Genomic DNA, 17,842 nt, shown 5'->3' with positions numbered 1-17,842 from the left:
CATGGTCTAAGGGATTTAGGCGACTTGAGATAGGTGCCTAGACTTAGATTTATTTGTGTATGCGCTTTATGCGGGACTTGTAGGAGACGGGTCGGACCGGGAGTTGATTAGTGCTTAGGTTTATGTGAACTAACCTTGCGCTAATTGTTTTGTGTGGTGTTAGTAATCATCAAGCGATATAGACGTTGTACTAGCAAGTTAATGCGACGTGCTCGCGTAACAATGATTAGCTACCATTGTTACGGGTTCAGATCATGTCAAACAAGCGATGTACGACGATTGTTGAGCAAGATGGGGTAGTGTGGTGTATATGTATATACATATGTGTTAAGTCCTTTCGTTCCATTGCTTAATCTTTTCCGTTTTATAGTATGAAGACGAGAAACGGACCCGAGAACAATGAAGGGGGTACGAGCGAGGATGTCGAGTTTATGGCCAAGGTTGAGGCCATTATGCAAAGGCGTCATGCGGCCTTCTTGGAGGATGTTAAGAAGATGTTCTTGGATTTGATTGTTCTTAAAGAGGATAACGCTGGTAGGCGAGATTTTCACTATAAAAACTTCAAAGATGCTCAACCTCCCACCTTTGAAGGTGAACGAGACCCACTCAAGAGTGCTGGATGGATCTCCGATATGGAGGGGGCCTTTCGTACTAGTGAGTGCTCTCTCGATAAAAAGACGAGGTTTGGTAGTAGCATGATGAGGGGTGATGCCAAGTTGTGGTGGGATGCGAAAATCCGACTTTATGGCGAAGAACAAAGTATGAGTTTGACGTGGGATGAGTTTAAAAAAGAATTTTTCAAGGAGTACCGAACTTCGACCGATCTTTCAAAAATTAAGTACGAGTTACGTACTTTAAGGCAAGGGTCAATGGATTTGAACACTCTCAAGTCCACTTTCTTATCAAAGACCCAATTTTTCCCGGAGTATGACGGGAATGATCATATGTTGAAAGAAGATTTCTACCGAACTTTGAATGATAACTATCAAGAAAGGATTAGTAGGAATTCGGTGAAGACTTTTGATGAATTGTTTGATATCGCTAAGGGTTTTGAGTCGCTTGCTCCAAGAAAGAGTGACTTCACCTTTGGCAAACGAAAATTTGAAGCTACTAGCCACTCGAACAAGAAGAGCAAGAGTGTGACCGAGAGCGTCGGTAGTGTGAGAAGGGGGCTTCTAAGAGTTTTGGGCCCACGTGCTACAATTGTGGTGGACAAGGGCACTTGGCCCGTGATTGTACGAACTCATCTTCCAACAAAATAGTTTGTTTTAATTGTAACAAAGAAGGGCACAAGAGGACGAAGTTACCCGATTTACGCAATGATAATGTTAAGCAGCTAGAGAAGGCGGCGGGTGCGGCTAGGGGTCGCAATTATTTGATGACCAATGAGGAAGCCAAGCAATCTAACGAAGTTGTCTCAGGTACTTTCATGGTTAATTCTAATCCGGCAAGGATACTCTTTGATAGTGGTGCAAACTTGTCGTTTGTGTCACCAAAATTTGTGCCTAAACTTAATAAACCGTTAGCTAAGTTAAGCCGTCCGATAGAAGTTGAAATAACGAATGGCAAGACGGTACTAGTGGTTGATGTGTGTAAAAATTGTAATGTTGTGTTTGGTGCCGAAAACTTTAAAATTGATCGCATTCCGATGACTTTGGGCAATTTTGATATCGTTGTTGGTATGGATTGGCTCGATCATAATAGAGCTGATATTGCATGCCATGAAAAATATATTCATGTGAAAACCCCTAGTGGGGGAGAGTTAATTATTCATGGTGATAAGCGAAGACTTGTGCCGATATGCACTTTTGCATGGACACGTCGTTTCCTTGTTAGTGGTGGCATGGCTTTTCTTGCCCATGTTGTTGATACTCACGATGAGCCACCACCCATTCGTGAAATTCCAGTGGTTAATGAATTCGAAGACGTTTTTCCGGATGAGTTACCGGGTGTTCTGGCAGAAAGACAAGTTGAATTTCGCATTGAGTTGGTTCCGGGTGCTACCCCCATTGCTAAAACCCCTTATCGTTTAGCGCCGACAGAAATGCAAGAGTTGTTAAATCAAACCAAAGAGTTACTTGAGAAGGGTTTTATTCGACTGATTGCTTCACCATGGGGCGCTCCAGTTTTATTCGTAAAGAAGAAAGATGGTAGTATGCGGATGTGCATCAATTATTGGGGGTTGAATAAAGTGACGATCAAGAATCGCTATCCATTGCCTCGGATTGACGATTTGTTTGATCAACTCCAAGGCGCAACTTACTTTTCTAAAATCGACCTACGGTCCGGCTATCACCAAATGCGGGTCCATGAGGAAGATATTGAAAAACGGCTTTTCGAACGCGTTATGGGCATTTTGAGTTTGTGGTAATGCCTTTTGGTCTTACGAATGCACCGGCGGCATTCATGGATCTTATGAACCGAGTGTGCCAGCCTATGTTGGACAAGTCTGTAATTGTGGTCATTGACGACATACTTGTCTATTCGAAGAGTATGAAGGAACATGAACATCATTTGCGATGTGTGTTAAAGAGGTTGCAGAAGGAGAAGTTGCATGCTAAATTCTCCAAATGTGAATTTTGGCTAAGGGAAGTTCAATTCCTTGGCCATATTGTGAACAGAGATGGTATTCAAGTATATCCGGGGAAGATTGAGATGGTAAATAGTTGGGGACGACCGACTACGGCTACGAAAATCCGAAGTTTTCTCGGATTGGTCGGTTATTATCGTCGGTTTATCCAAGACTTTTCTAAGATCGCTTCTCCATTGACGAAATTAATGAGAAAGAACGCAAGATTTAATTGGGAGAACGAGCAAGAAATTGCTTTTCAATTGTTAAAAGAGAAGTTATGTCAAGCTCTGGTGTTAGTGTTGCCGGAAGGGGTAGAAGACATGACGGTGTATTGTGATGCTTCTTTAAATGGGCTCGGGTTTGTTCTAATGCAAAGGGGTAAAGTCATCGCTTATGCCTCTCGACAATTGAAGGAACACGAAACGAGATATCCGACTCATGATCTCGAGTTGGCGGCAGTTGTGCATGCGTTGAAAATTTGGCGTCATTACTTGTATGTTGTCAAGTGTACGATTTATTCGAATCACAAGAGTTTGAAACATCTTTTTGATTAAAGAGATTTGAATTATCGTCAACGTAGATGGATGGATGTGGTGAAAGACTATGATTGTGAAATACTTTATCATCCGGGTAAGGCGAATGTGGTCGCGGATGCGTTAAGTCGAAAGAGTCAACATCCGGCGATGCGAGTAGGATCGTTACGCATGATTATTACTAACGATTTTCTTGTAAAGCTTGGCGAGACTCAAATCGAGGCTTTTGTTAACAATAAGCATGAGGAACGAATCGTGAGACAAACGGAGTTTATTACCTTAGGTCCGCATGGTTTGTTATCTTTTCAAGGAAGAGTGTGGGTGCCTAAAATGGGTGATCATCGACGAGTGCAACTTGATGAAGCACAAAAGTCAAAGTACTCTATTCATCCGGGCGCGACGAAAATGTATCTTGATTTGAGGAAAGAGTATTGGTGGCCGAGCATGAAACGTGATGTTGTTAAGTATGTCGAGCAATGCGTCACGTGTTTGCAAGTAAAGGCCGAGCACCAAAAGTCGTATGGTAAGTTACAACCGTTAGAGATCCCAAAATAGAAATGGGAGAACATTACCATGGATTTCATCACGAAGTTACCAAAGACGGCGAGAACCCAATTTGACTCGATTTGGGTATTAGTTGATCGATTGACGAAGAGTGCCTTGTTTCTTCCCATCCGGGAAGCGATATCGTCGGAGACTTGGGCTAAATTTTTTATCAATGAGGTGATAGTGAGACACGGGGTTCCTATATCTATTATTTCAGATCGAGATACCTGTTTCACATCTCAGTTTTGGGAGAAGTTTCATGAAGATATGGGTACACAATTGAAATTGAGCACGGCGTATCATCCTCAAACTGATGGTCAAATTGAACGTACGAATCAAACATTGGAGGATATGTTACTGGCGTGCATTATTGATTTTGGTGGTAGTTGGGATGAGCACTTACCTTTGGTGGAATTCTCGTACAATAATAGTTTTCATACTAGTATCGGGATGCCACCTTATGAGATGCTTTATGGGCGAAGGTGTCGAACCCCGATTTGTTGGGGTGAAGTGGGTCAAAGAGAAATCGGGAGTACCGATTTGGTTTTAGATACGAATAGCAAGATTGAGATGATTCAGACTCATTTGAAAGCGGCCCAAGATAAACAAAAGTCGTATGCCGATAAACGTAGACGAATGATTGAGTTCCAAGAGGGCGATAAAGTGATGCTTAAAGTTTCGCCATGGAAGGGTATTATTCGGTTTCGAAAACGGGGAAAGTTAGCTCCTCAGTTTATTGGCCCATTTAAAATTTTAGCTCGTATTGGTGAGGTTGCGTATCGTTTGGAATTTCCCGAAGAGCTTGCGGGGATCCATAACACATTTCATGTTTCCCATCTCCGTAAGTGTCTTGCGGATGATTCTTCATGGATGTCGTTAGACGAAATTGAACTAAACAACAAGTTAGAGTATGTGGAGGAGCCAATTTCGATACTCGATGAAAAGGTGAAAAAGTTGAGGAATAAAGAGGTGAGAACTTTTAAGGTTCAATGGCGTCGTAGTATAGGTTCCGAGTTCACTTGGGAACCCGAAGAATTTGTGTTGGTTTATCTTCCCACTTGTCATGCAGCTTGGATCGCGAGGACGCGCTCCAATTCAAGTGGGGGAGAGTTGTAAGACCCGAATATTTCGTTGCACAGTTATGTAAATAGGATACTTGAAGTATGGGATTCATTATGTATTAAAAGAGAAATCAGAATCTGCCCAGGCCATTCGGCGCGCCGCGCAGGGTGGTGGCGCATCGCGCCATTCTGCTGTGACAGCTTCCTTTCTTTTTTTTATTAGATATTTTGAGGGGATTTTTGGTAAAATCACTTAAGGCCGAATTAAAGGCCACAAGATCAGTTTATTGCGCCTCATTACTTCATTTTCAACTACTCCTCCACCTCCACTTCAAGTTTAGAGAGAGAAACCCATTTTGGGAGAGAGAAAGCTTGAATCAAGGAAGAAGAAGTTGATTTCAGGTCAAATTGCGTGTATTAAAGTTGTTCATCTAGCTTTTAGCTACGTTTTGGTGGTAGTGGTATGTTCTAACTTTGTTTACCCTAACTTAATTTGTTTAAGGGTTAGGGTTTGGGTTAGTGATGAACATGAAATCCGTTATTGGTGATTTTGGGGGTTTTTGGGTAAGATTGAGTCATAAGGACTCAAAAATGACTAACCTAGGGTTTCGAAGCAACAATTGGTGTTTATGAGTCTTAAATGGTTAGTAATCACTAGCACACTTTGGTAACTAGTATCTGGGTGTTATTTGGGTATGTAGATGACCCAAATGGGTATGTTAACCTCGAAATGGGTCAAATGAGTCCTTGATGACTTAAATTGTTTAATGAGTATGAAAATGCATTAATCGTGTGTTGAGAAGTGTTTTAAGACCATTTTTGGCATGTGTTAGGGTTTTGGCAAAGTTGGCCCAATTTTAGGGTTAAGGTTGCAAATGGGTCGAAATTGCACCATGGGTCAAATTGACCCTAGGATGGTAATTGAGTTGGTTGACCAACTTGAGTTTATGATTGATAATATGTATAATGTAATAGGTACGTTACATTGAAGGTTGCAAGCTCGGTTATCTTTTCGCTAAAGGCGTTTAAGGTGAGTGGAATGATTATATGCGTATGTATATAATGTATTTATTTGTATGCTATGGTATGAACCAAAGAGCCGGTAGTGCCATAGTATGTGCGATTGTGCTATGATGTGAACCAAAGATCCGGTAGCGTCATAGTACGTGTGTTGTAGTGTGAACCAAAGAGCCGGTAGCACTACGGCACGAGTTGTTAAAGTGTGAACCAAAGAGCCGGTAGCACTTTAACGCGAGTATGACTCGAGTTGTGATGTGAACCAAAGAGCCGGTAGCATCATAACCGATGCGTATGGTGTGAACCAAAGAGCCGGTTGCACCATGACGTGAGAATGGTTAACCATGGTTGTGTATTGTTTTGTAGCATATTGTTTTATGTCGATTATATGTTATTGATTACGCTAGATGCGGTTATTGGAGATTATTAGCTTTGTACATGTGATGGTATGCTAATTGTATTGCTAGCGTGTATGCGGTATGTGTGTAAGTGATTGCAAGTAGGCATATTATATATTTATATATATATATATATATATATATATATATATATATATATATATATATATATATATATATATATATATATATATATATAGGGGTAGGATCAAGAGGGAAGTAACCAATCGGGGGGAAGCGGGGGGAAGCAAAAACTTTTTTTTTTCATTTTTTGAAAAAACTTTGTTCACGAACATTATAGATTGGATGAAAATATGAACATTTAGTAGAGACATTTTGTGATAAATGTTTTTATTTTGGTGGGAAAACGCTCGAAGAAGCAATATATAACAATTATCGTGTTTTTCGAGCGTATGTTGAGGTTTTAGCTATTGGGGTTTAGATATTAGGGTTTAGATATTAGGGTTTATAGGGTTTAGATATTAGGGTTTAGAAATTTAGGGTTTAGGGTTTAGATTTAGAGTTTAGATTTAGGATTTAGATTGAGTTTTTAACACGAACGGTTTAGAGTTTAGGGTTTAGGGTTTGGTGCTTTGGGTTTATGGAATAAACCCAAAACACCAAACCCTAAACCCTAAACCCTAAACCCTAAACTCTAAATCGGGCTAAATTTTACTTCACAAAACATGGAAAAAAAACGTTCATATTCTTCACGAACAATATTATCTTGAATGTTATTTTTGTCGATCATTTTCCCGCCTAAATAATAACATTCATCACGAAGTGTCTCTTCTAAATGTTCATATTTTCGTGTGATCTTGATGCCGGAAAAAAAAATTCCAAAAAAACCGGAAAAAAAATAAATTTTGCTTCCCCCCGATTGGTTACTTCCCCATTGATCCTACCCCTATATATATATATATATATATATATATATATATATATATATATATATATATATATATATATATATATATATATATATATATATATGGGTATAATTATTGCATTCACTAAGCTTTGCTTACCCTCTCGTTGTTTACCTTTTTATAGGCTCCGGTGTGGATAAGGGTAAGGGCGTTCGTTTGGACTAGAGATTTCCCACTTGTTTTGATAGGGGACGCTTTTTATGCGATAGCTTTTGAAGTTTGACCGAGAGTTGGGTAGTTTAACCCTCAAACATCATGCTCTAGTGTCGTTTTGAATTTAAACTAATTCGGTGGAAACTTATATTTTTGTACGAAACTCGTATTTCGGCCATATGTGGGCCCGTGTTCGTAAAACTTGTTTTATTATTGAAATGTGTTAGTTTTACATATTTGAACATGTTGTGAAAAGCATTTCGACTAAAAGTGTCGGGAAGCGGAAGATCTTTAATAAAAAAAATGGGAAAGTGGACAGTCCACTTTGGAGCGCCGCTCCACCTTGGGGTGCGCCGCTCCATATGCTGAACTGGACATATTTTAAAAAAAAAAAAAATTTATTTACGCGTGTTTGTTTGTATAACGGGTTGGGTTGTTACTTAAGATGACATTTGCATGCATGCAAGTTACACATGTCATTAGCTAGTTTGCATGCATGCATGACACATTAGCTAGTTGTAACATACATATTAATTTATTAATTACTAGTTAATGAATTAACTAATTAATTAAACTAATCTCAAAACTTATTTAATTTACTAAACCATTAACAAATGATTAATAAATTAATTTTTGATTAGAAGGTATATCAAACAATTAACGATTGGCCTTTGTGTGTGACCGAATAGGATAAATGGACTTTATATTATTTAATGTCATGGGCATACCTTCAGAATATATGTACCACGGTCAAACTATTAGCCAACCCGAGAACATATATCCAACAGGCTCCTACTTGCACTGACATTAATAATATTGGCTAGTCTTAAAATACACGCCATGTGTAACAACTAGTCTACTAAGTTACACTCCTATGTTTTGATTTACATCAAACATCCTTTTGTTCTAGATATCTTTATGAACGTGTGACATGGTTAAGTGTCAATCATCATCGTTCAAGATTATGTTTCCCGATAGAGATTTGTGGCGATCAAATAGACTGATATTCCATTAATTCAGACGTAGCATGGTCATGCATTTAAATCAGCACAAATCAACGAGGGGCCCAGAGGTATCGCTTCAACTTGCTTAAAGAAGAAGGAACAAATTGCTTCAACTGTATAGACATCCACCACATTCCATGATATACCCGATCTACTCCCTTATGACCAGCATTTACGCACAACGTTAGAAACATGTCAAAGTATAACATAGTTTGTGTCAGGATTCCACATACATGTACACTCTAGGATAAATGATGTTGCCATCTTAGAGCTTACTTTTTGACTTAAAACCATGAAGTAACATCTAAGTGTGGTCACTCCAAAACCTTGATTAACTATCAAGTTCCTCATGAATGTAGTTTCATATAAGCTTATATTACTACACTTCATAGCAGCCTTAATTCAATTCTCTCTTCCTTAGAGAATGACTGACTGTGGAGGTTTATGAAATAATATTTAATGGAAGTTAAAACATGTGAAATGAAACATGGCAATATACAATGAAGTGATCGCATCATGCGTATAATATAATCTCTATATATTAATCATCAGATCAATTGTAGTACAATATTGCCCAATGTTTAAGGTGTAAAACTTACATAATAAATACAATTAAACTTTTTCATGAATGACACGAACACCAATAGACATGCTATGAGCATCATGCTTTGTCTGTGGCACAGGCTTGGTGAAAGGATCAGCCAAGTTTTTAGTCATGTCAACTCTACTGAATAATATGTTATTTTCTACTACAAGTTGTCGGATGTAATGGCACTTTCTGAGTATGTGCCGTGTGCGCTTCTGTAACCTTGGTTCTTGTGCCAAGACAACCGCACTTATGTTGTCGCAGAAAATCTCAATGGAATCATGGATTGTTGGAACCACTCCTAGATCCCCGATGGATTTCTTTATCCACATGACCTCTTTAGTAGCTTCATTAATCGCTATATACTCAACTTCTGTCGTAGAATCAGTAATAGTACTTTGCTTGCCACTTCTCCAAGTGACGGCTCCACCATTCAACATAAACAAAAATCTAGATTGCGAAGAGCAATCATCTCTATCAGATTGGAAGCTAGCATCTGAATATCCTTTGACACTCAGCTCTTCATTTCCACCATAGACCAAGAACATCTCTTTAGTCGTCCTAAGATACTTTAGAATGTTCTTGACTGCTATCCAATGAGCTTCACCAGGATTGGCCTGATAACGAATCATTATGCTTAGTACATACGATACGTCATGCCTAGTGCATATCATGGCATACATGATTGATCCTAGCCGAAGCATATGGGGTCCGACTCATGGTAGCCAATTCTAAGTCAGAATTAGGACACTGAGACTTGCTCAATATCATGCCAGGGTTCATAGGAACACACCCTTTCTTAGAGTTATGCATATCGAATTTCTTCAGTATCTTATCAATGTATACACTTTGGCTTAGCCCAATCAATCTCCTTGATCTATCTCGATAGATCTTGATTCCCAATATATATGATGCATCTCCCATGTCTTTCATGGAGAAACATTTCCCTATCTATGCTTTGACATCTTTCAATGTCGGGATATCGTTTCCCATGAGTAATATGTCATTGACATATAGTACAAGGAAGACTACCCTGCTCCCACTAGACCTAATATAGACACATGGCTCATCTTTGCTTCTGCTAAAACCAAATTCTTTAATTTTCTCATTAAAGCAAAGATTCCAGCTACGAGAAGCTTGTTTTAGTCCATAAATGGACTTTTAAAGTATGCACACACCATTAGGATACTTACAATTTTCATAACCCTCAGGTTGTGTCATAAACATGTCCTCTGTTAGCTTACCATTAAGGAAAGCTGTTTGTACATCCATTTGCCATATTTCATAGTCATAAAATGAAGCTATGGCAAGAAGTATTCTAATGGATTTCTACATAGCCACTGGTGAAAAAGTTTCATCGTAGTCTGCACCATATTGTTGCGTGTAACCCTTAACCACCAATTGTGATGACCTGGGAATTTCCGACCAAATTTAAACTTTATCTTTATAATATTCTGACACGATAAGCAAAGTTTGTTAAATTAAATCTCAAGGATTTTTAAACAATGTTAATACATTCATTTAACCTCGACCCAACTCCAATGATTCACGAACCATTATATGAACGGATATGATTATATATCTATATGTGTATATATTATAACTTGGAAACGTTAACAAAGTATTAAGAGTATAATACTTTACATAAACGTAATTGTTTCAAAATATATATTCAAATAATTATCGATGGAATTAGAAGATGTTATCAAATGATTGATTTAGCAGTTACATTGAATTATGATTTCGAGTCTCTGTTAAGAGGTCCACTTTGATTTAGAAAACCTTTCCTTTTTAACGGTATCCGGAATATTTAGTAAAAGTAATTTGCAAAAGTGTCATTAACGAGTGTTAGTCAAAAGTTAGTAATTATTTCTGTTTAAATTTCAAAAATGTACTTTAATTGATTAACGCGTGTCCCTCGATAAATCAACTCTTTACTTTTCATATTAAAAACATTATTTGGTAAAATAACTACTATTATTTAAAACAAGTAAATTATATAAAACGAACTTGAAATGTAATTCGTTTTGAAAGACTAAATATTATATCATTAGATAAATATTTCAAACATATATACATATTGTACAAATTTACAATTTTAAATAAAAAAATATACATATATATTTTTAACTTAGTCATAAAAAGTCCTGATTTAAAATAAAATATTTTGACAAACAACGAGCTATTGATTTATAGAAGCAAATGACCACAACACTCAATTTTATAGAGTTACATTTTTATAAGGTAACTTAGTGATGAGTAAGTCAAATTATTAATAAAGGTACACATCGCGTAACAAAAAATGCTAGTTTTCTAAACGTACGAAAGTGCGCTCGAAAAACCGAAAGTGGTACATAAGTCGAGTGACAACGTACGAGTCATTTTAGTAAAAATTACATTTTTACCATGCACGTAAATATAATATAATATATAATTAATTATATGAATTTAATATATTATATATATTATAATATAAAAGAAGTGTCGGCAAGGAATTATATTGGATACCAGCTATTTTAATCGATCATGCGATTGCATGATGAAACCATAAACATCCCATGCGATCGCTTGGGATGGTTGGATGGGTTAGATGCTATAAAGTCGAACATTTCTGGTTCAGTGCAACAACTCTCAATCTCTCTTTCTCTTTTACTTACTCCGTATTATATATTTAATTTATATTATTATTATTATTATTATTATTATTATTATTATTATTATTATTATTATTATTATTATTATTATTATTATTATTATTATTATTATTATTATTAAGATTAATGTTAGTAGTAGTATTATTATTATTAGTATTATACATAAAATACTACGACAAGAGGTACGCGCGAGTTATTTCAAAAATGGATTTTTATGAGTAGGATAAGGCTAAGGAAATTATGGGTTATAGCTATAGAGGTGATGGGTATGGATTAGGGGTATAGCTCGTGAGGTCAACCTAGTGTTTATTGTCTCCGTTGCATCTACATATTTTCCTGCAATATTGAATCTCAATATTGATACGTGAGCACTCATAACTTAACTTTTATATATTAATAGTGTATCCCTGACTAGTGCTCGAGTATATAGGATTATGCATGCTTGTACTTTTGATATTGCCATAAGATAGGATATGTTGAATCTTGAATTAGTTACATATGCGGTTGAGATAAGGTATAAGATATGCATGTCGTTAGAAAGCTAGCGAAAAATTAAGAACTTTTCATTTAGATATCGAATAGTTTCGATGATTAGAATTGAAGTTATAGTCAATTGAATCTTTGTATTATTATTGAAAATGATTATTATTATCGTCGTTATAATTTTTATCTAATTATTATTATTATTATTATTATTATTATTATTATTATTATTATTATTATTATTATTATTATTATTATTATTATTATTATTATTATCATTATCAATAAAAAGTATTATCATTAAAAATTGTTATTTTTATTATTACTATCGTTATTATCGTTAAAGTTATAATTAAGTATTATCATAAATATTATCATAATATTTATTATCATTAGTTTTATTATAATTAAAAACTAATATTAGTAACACCTAATTATTATAATTACTATTATTATCATTAACATGAACGCGATATAAAAGACGATTAAAAGCTATTAGACGAATCGATTAGGAAATAATGAGTATGAGTATCATGATGAAATTAAAATAATGTAAGATATTGATTTAGATAAAATTATCATTCTTATTATTTTTATCATTAATATTATTATTAAAAGTATCGTTAATATTAAAACTTTTATTTTAACAAAAATTATCATTTAATAGAAATGTCATTGTTATTATGAAATATCATTATTATTATCATTTTAAATAAAATTATTATTTTAAAGTTAATATTAAAAAGTATCGTAAATATTAAAGTTATCATAATTAGAATTATCATTTTATAATAATATCATTTTTAGTAAATATAAATATTGATATTTTTATTTTTATTAATAGAATAATAATAATTATTATTACCAAATAATACAACTTTTACTTATTATTATTATCAACGTTATTTTATCAAATAAATATGTAATACAAATAATATAATTATCTTAATAAAACCTATTATAATCTTTTTATGATATTAAATGAACTTTATAAATTTTATTACTTAAGATATATAAAAGTATATGTTTATATAAAATTTTATTTATTAATAAATCAATTATATTATTTACTCTAATAATTTTTTTAAACTATATAATAATCATGTATAAATTTTAGAAATCATTTTGAATCAAAATGACTTTTGTTGACTTTTGCATATTAGACTCGAGCATTAGGATTGTGATACACTATGACTTAACCTAAATTGTTAGACAAATATTGACCAACATATAAATATATATAATTAATATAGATTTGAGAATCAAAGGCCAATCTTGCACTTGTTCAATGATGTTATATGTATTTTTACTACGAAATACAGTATGGTGAGTTTCATTTGCCTTTTTACCCTTTATATTTTTGGGCTGAGAATACATGCGAACTTTTATAACTGTTTTACGAAATAGACACAAGTAATTGAAACTACATCATATGGGTGAATGATCGAAGCTGAATATGCCCCTTTTTGCTTGGTAGCCTAAGAATTAGTAAACCGATTTACTAATTGATGCGAATCCTAAAGATAGATCTATTGGGCCTAACGAACCCCCTCCAAAGTACCGGATGCTTTAGTACTTCGAATTCATTTTTATCATGTCCGAAGGATTTCTCGGAATGATAGGGGATATTCTTATATACATCTTGTTAATGTCGGTTAGCAGGTGTTCACCATATGAATGATTTTTGTCTCTATGCATGGGACGTGTATTGATGAGAACTGGAAATGAAATTCTTGTAGTCTATTAAAATAATGGAAATGAATGATTATGATAAACTAATGAACTCACCAACCTTTTGGTTGACACTTTAAAGCATGTTTATTCTCAGGTATTAAAGAAATCTCCAGCTGTGCATTTGCTCATTTTAGAGATATTACTTGGAGTCATTCATGGCATATTTTGAAAGACGTTGCATTCGAGTCGTTGAAATTCATCAAGATTATTATTAAGTCAATTATAGTTGGATGTATTATGAAATGGTATGCATGCCGTCAACTTTCGTTGTAAAGAAAGTTTGTCTTTTAGAAACGAATGCAATATTTGTAAAATGTATCATATAGAGGTCAAATACCTCGCGATGTAATCAACTATTGTGAATCGTTTATAATGTATATGAACGGGTCCTTTCAGTTGGTATCAGAGTGGTGGTCTTAGAGAACCAGGTCTGCATTAGTGTGTCTAACTGATAAGTCGTTAGGATGCATTAGTGAGTCTGGACTTCGACCGTGTCTGGATGTCAAAAGTTTTGCTTATAATTTTTAGTCGGAAATCATCTGCTTATCATCCTTAGGAAATTACCTGCTTATCATTATTAGTCTAGACACGTCTTACTACATTAATTGCATGAGTAGTGTATAGACAAAATTCATATCTTAGCGTATCTGCTAAATCATATCTTATCGTATCTGTTACTTTAAACTTTGCCTGGCATATCCCTTAAATTCCTCCGTAATCTACGAAATCTTTTGTTCTATATCTATGGATATTCTATGTAATTAGAATACCATCCGATAACCGAAAATCATTTCATATCGAAAAATCCTTATTCAATCATACGAAATGGAATTCATCATTAATTCAAGTTCCTCGGATTCCGAAATGGAATCCCACTCCAGCTCCGAAAGCAGTGTGACCGGAATGGATCAATCAATTAGCCATCATCTATTCTGGATGAATTGGGGATGGGTTCGTAGCCTCCTTAATCATTGGAGACAAGAAGAAGGTGATCCCTTCCATCCACAACATTGCCCTCTTGGCGAACAACCTGAAGCACTTACCGGCGAACCTGTTCAAGACACCATTTTCTCTCTCATTTCCAGAGTATCTCGTCACGATTACATACTACATCAAATTTTAGATTTTATTTATCCGCTCGTCCGAACCGACAATCACCCCGGTGTAATAGAATAAGTCAACGAGCTTCGCGCTCGGGTAGTGGCTTTAGAGAATATGGTGCAAAGGTTACAAACACCAGCAGCACCAGCAGCAGCATAACCAGTACCACCATCATCAACGCCAAAAGTACCATTACCACCTCCAACCACAACCACATCGTAAACCTCAACTTCACAATCTGTCCCACGAGCATCAACATCATACGCTCTGTAGATACCAAGAGATACCACCAACAACAAACGATGAAGTGTTGATTCATAACTTCATTGGAGAAACATTTTGCAACGATTATATAATCTCTAAAGTCTTAGAGATTATCTATTCTAATCCTAACCAAAAATCAGATGACTCAACCAAAATGATAGAAGGAAGAGTAGAAACCCTGACAAGAATGGTGCGTGATTCACAAGCTAGACTTGTTTTACCAATAGCATCAACAGTATCATAGCATCACCAGCACCATCAGTATCGTCAGCTTCATCAGCTCTAGCAGCACCTATAACATCACAAGCTCCGACAGTTCAAGAATCACCATGGACATTATTACAAATCAACAACACGTATGACATATCAACAAGATATTAAGTATTAACTCATTTCCACTGAAGGATTTATATGTATATCTTATATATATAAATTTCCAAACCATAATAACTCTTTCCGTACTAAGCTATTATGTGTGAATCTTAACTACGCGGTTAATTCATATTACAAATATGCAATAATGTACGTCCTTCGCCCGCAACTTAACCATCGTTAACTACAATCTCCGTCTCAATTCAACAAATTCCAATTCATAATAAATCAAGTATATATTTAATTTTACACTTTCATCATCGATGTACCCATAACTTTTCAGATAATATCATTCGTACTTTGCAAAGTTCACAAGAATTTAACGAAAACCAACATCACGCCTCAACAAATAATGAAGTATTGATTCATAATTATTGAAGAAATACTTATGTAATCTCTAAAGCCTTTAAGGGATTATTCAATTCTAGTTCCAACCGTAAATCGAATGAGTTTAATTTAGTATTAACTCATTAAAATCTATGTTACATCTGAAGAGAATATATACATGTATATTTTCGTAAAGACTGTAATAAAATTCTTTTGTACAAAATATTAATTGTGAAATTTTTTTAACGGGTAGGTAATACCCAAGATATATATATATATATATATATATATATATATATATATATATATATATATATATATATATATATATATATATATATATATTCACAATTAATATGTTACATTCTTCGAATCTGATTAAGCAAATTATCAACTATACTTCCTACTTTCACAATAATATACATTCTTTCATAGAAATCAAAACAACCATACTCATTCAAACCCAATTACACATTCTGATTTTGAAACCTCAGAATTCAATTCGAGATATAACCGGTATCATCACTTTTAGATTCCTACATCTTTCAAAGCTATACTTTGACTTCAAAACTTTGTTAGAACATCAAATGTATATTAACGATTACAATCTGTGTTCAAACCTTTCGAAATTTCCGAAGACACTTCAAATAATGAGCAATCGAGATGATGATCCAACCACATATTACCCACAGTTATGTACTTAAAAAGATCTCGAAACCAAAGTCATAATTCAACACATATCTGTGTCAAATCCTTTGGCATTTATTAGCAAAAATGTCTTTTCAATTCCTTTCCAAAGTAGTCAGTTTTGTCACAGCTCCAACAAGTCAACTTCGACTCTTCATTCGACACAACCTTATTATAACCCTGATATATATATGCATGCTCTTTTATTATTACTGGGTAACCTTTCATATTCCACCACATTAGCAATAAACTTATTCACAACTTCACTGTTCTTTGACCTTCCGAAGAATCATTATATTTACCGAAACCCCATCATTTACTCATTCACATCTTGTAACGAGAATTACCATACGAATCATCGGGAATTAGCAATCAGTATTTTGAAATCTCGCAGCATGTCTACGTGAACAGTTATATGTGTATATATAACGTCTATCTTCTGGACTTAAATTGAATGTGAAGTTCTGAAAAACACTCCGAACTACGAATTGGTTCTCCGAAAATGGAAAAGCTGATGAAGCATCAAAAACTATAAACGACTTTAACTGTAAAAGTTTGATGATAATGAATAAGTGTGCTGGCAAAGCGCAGAAAAAGAGAAGTCTTGTAACTGGAAACCGAATTGAGCAAAGTATGAAGAAGGATGTGGACAAATCACAAAGACTGAACCTGACTTCAAAGAATCCAAATGATTCAGTACCTGCCGAAGTCATTAATGAATACCTTGCTCCTGACTCTAAACCCCTGCGGACAATATTCTTCATCATCCTCTGATATTAGAAATTCTAAGATATCATCGTATCTTTCATTATAAATATCCTCCATATTTCTGAAGATATTTTCATAATTATTCTTATCTGAAATCATTTACCTCTTCGTGCTATCTTTATTACATCATAAAAGAAACTATTTTTGTTTTTAAATTCTGAAACATTCGAGTTTAAAATAGGAATACTTTTGAAGTAGTGTTGGGAGCTGAAGCACGAGTTAGTATAATATAATGACACTTGATCAATGTGATTATATGACAGTAATTCATGCTGAGTTTCTAAATGAAACGTGATGATTTACAAATTATAACGTCATCATGTGCTATGTTACACGACTCTTGTATTCTCTTTAACCTCTAAAAATGTCAAGAAAATATTTCTTGATGATTCGGTCTTTTCCAGGGTATTCTGGTAATTTGACAAATCAAGATCGTGCCATTTCAATTCTTTTCTTAGAAAATTAACTATGTTCGTTTCGAAATCTATATTTACGAATTCTGGATCATTATTTGCTTGACATGAAGTCGGGAAGAGGAGACAAAAGTATGGAACTCTTAAATATAAAATAAAATATAAAGTTCGACAACAACACGTAAATTACAAACCGTATATATCAATACGTATTGCAACGTAAAGGCACGGGAGAATTAA

Source organism: Rutidosis leptorrhynchoides, chromosome 4 (assembly GCF_046630445.1).
Source record: "Rutidosis leptorrhynchoides isolate AG116_Rl617_1_P2 chromosome 4, CSIRO_AGI_Rlap_v1, whole genome shotgun sequence".
Lineage (NCBI taxonomy): Eukaryota > Viridiplantae > Streptophyta > Magnoliopsida > Asterales > Asteraceae > Rutidosis > Rutidosis leptorrhynchoides.
The sequence above is the reverse complement of the archived record's forward strand: the minus strand, read 5'-3'. Positions refer to the sequence as shown.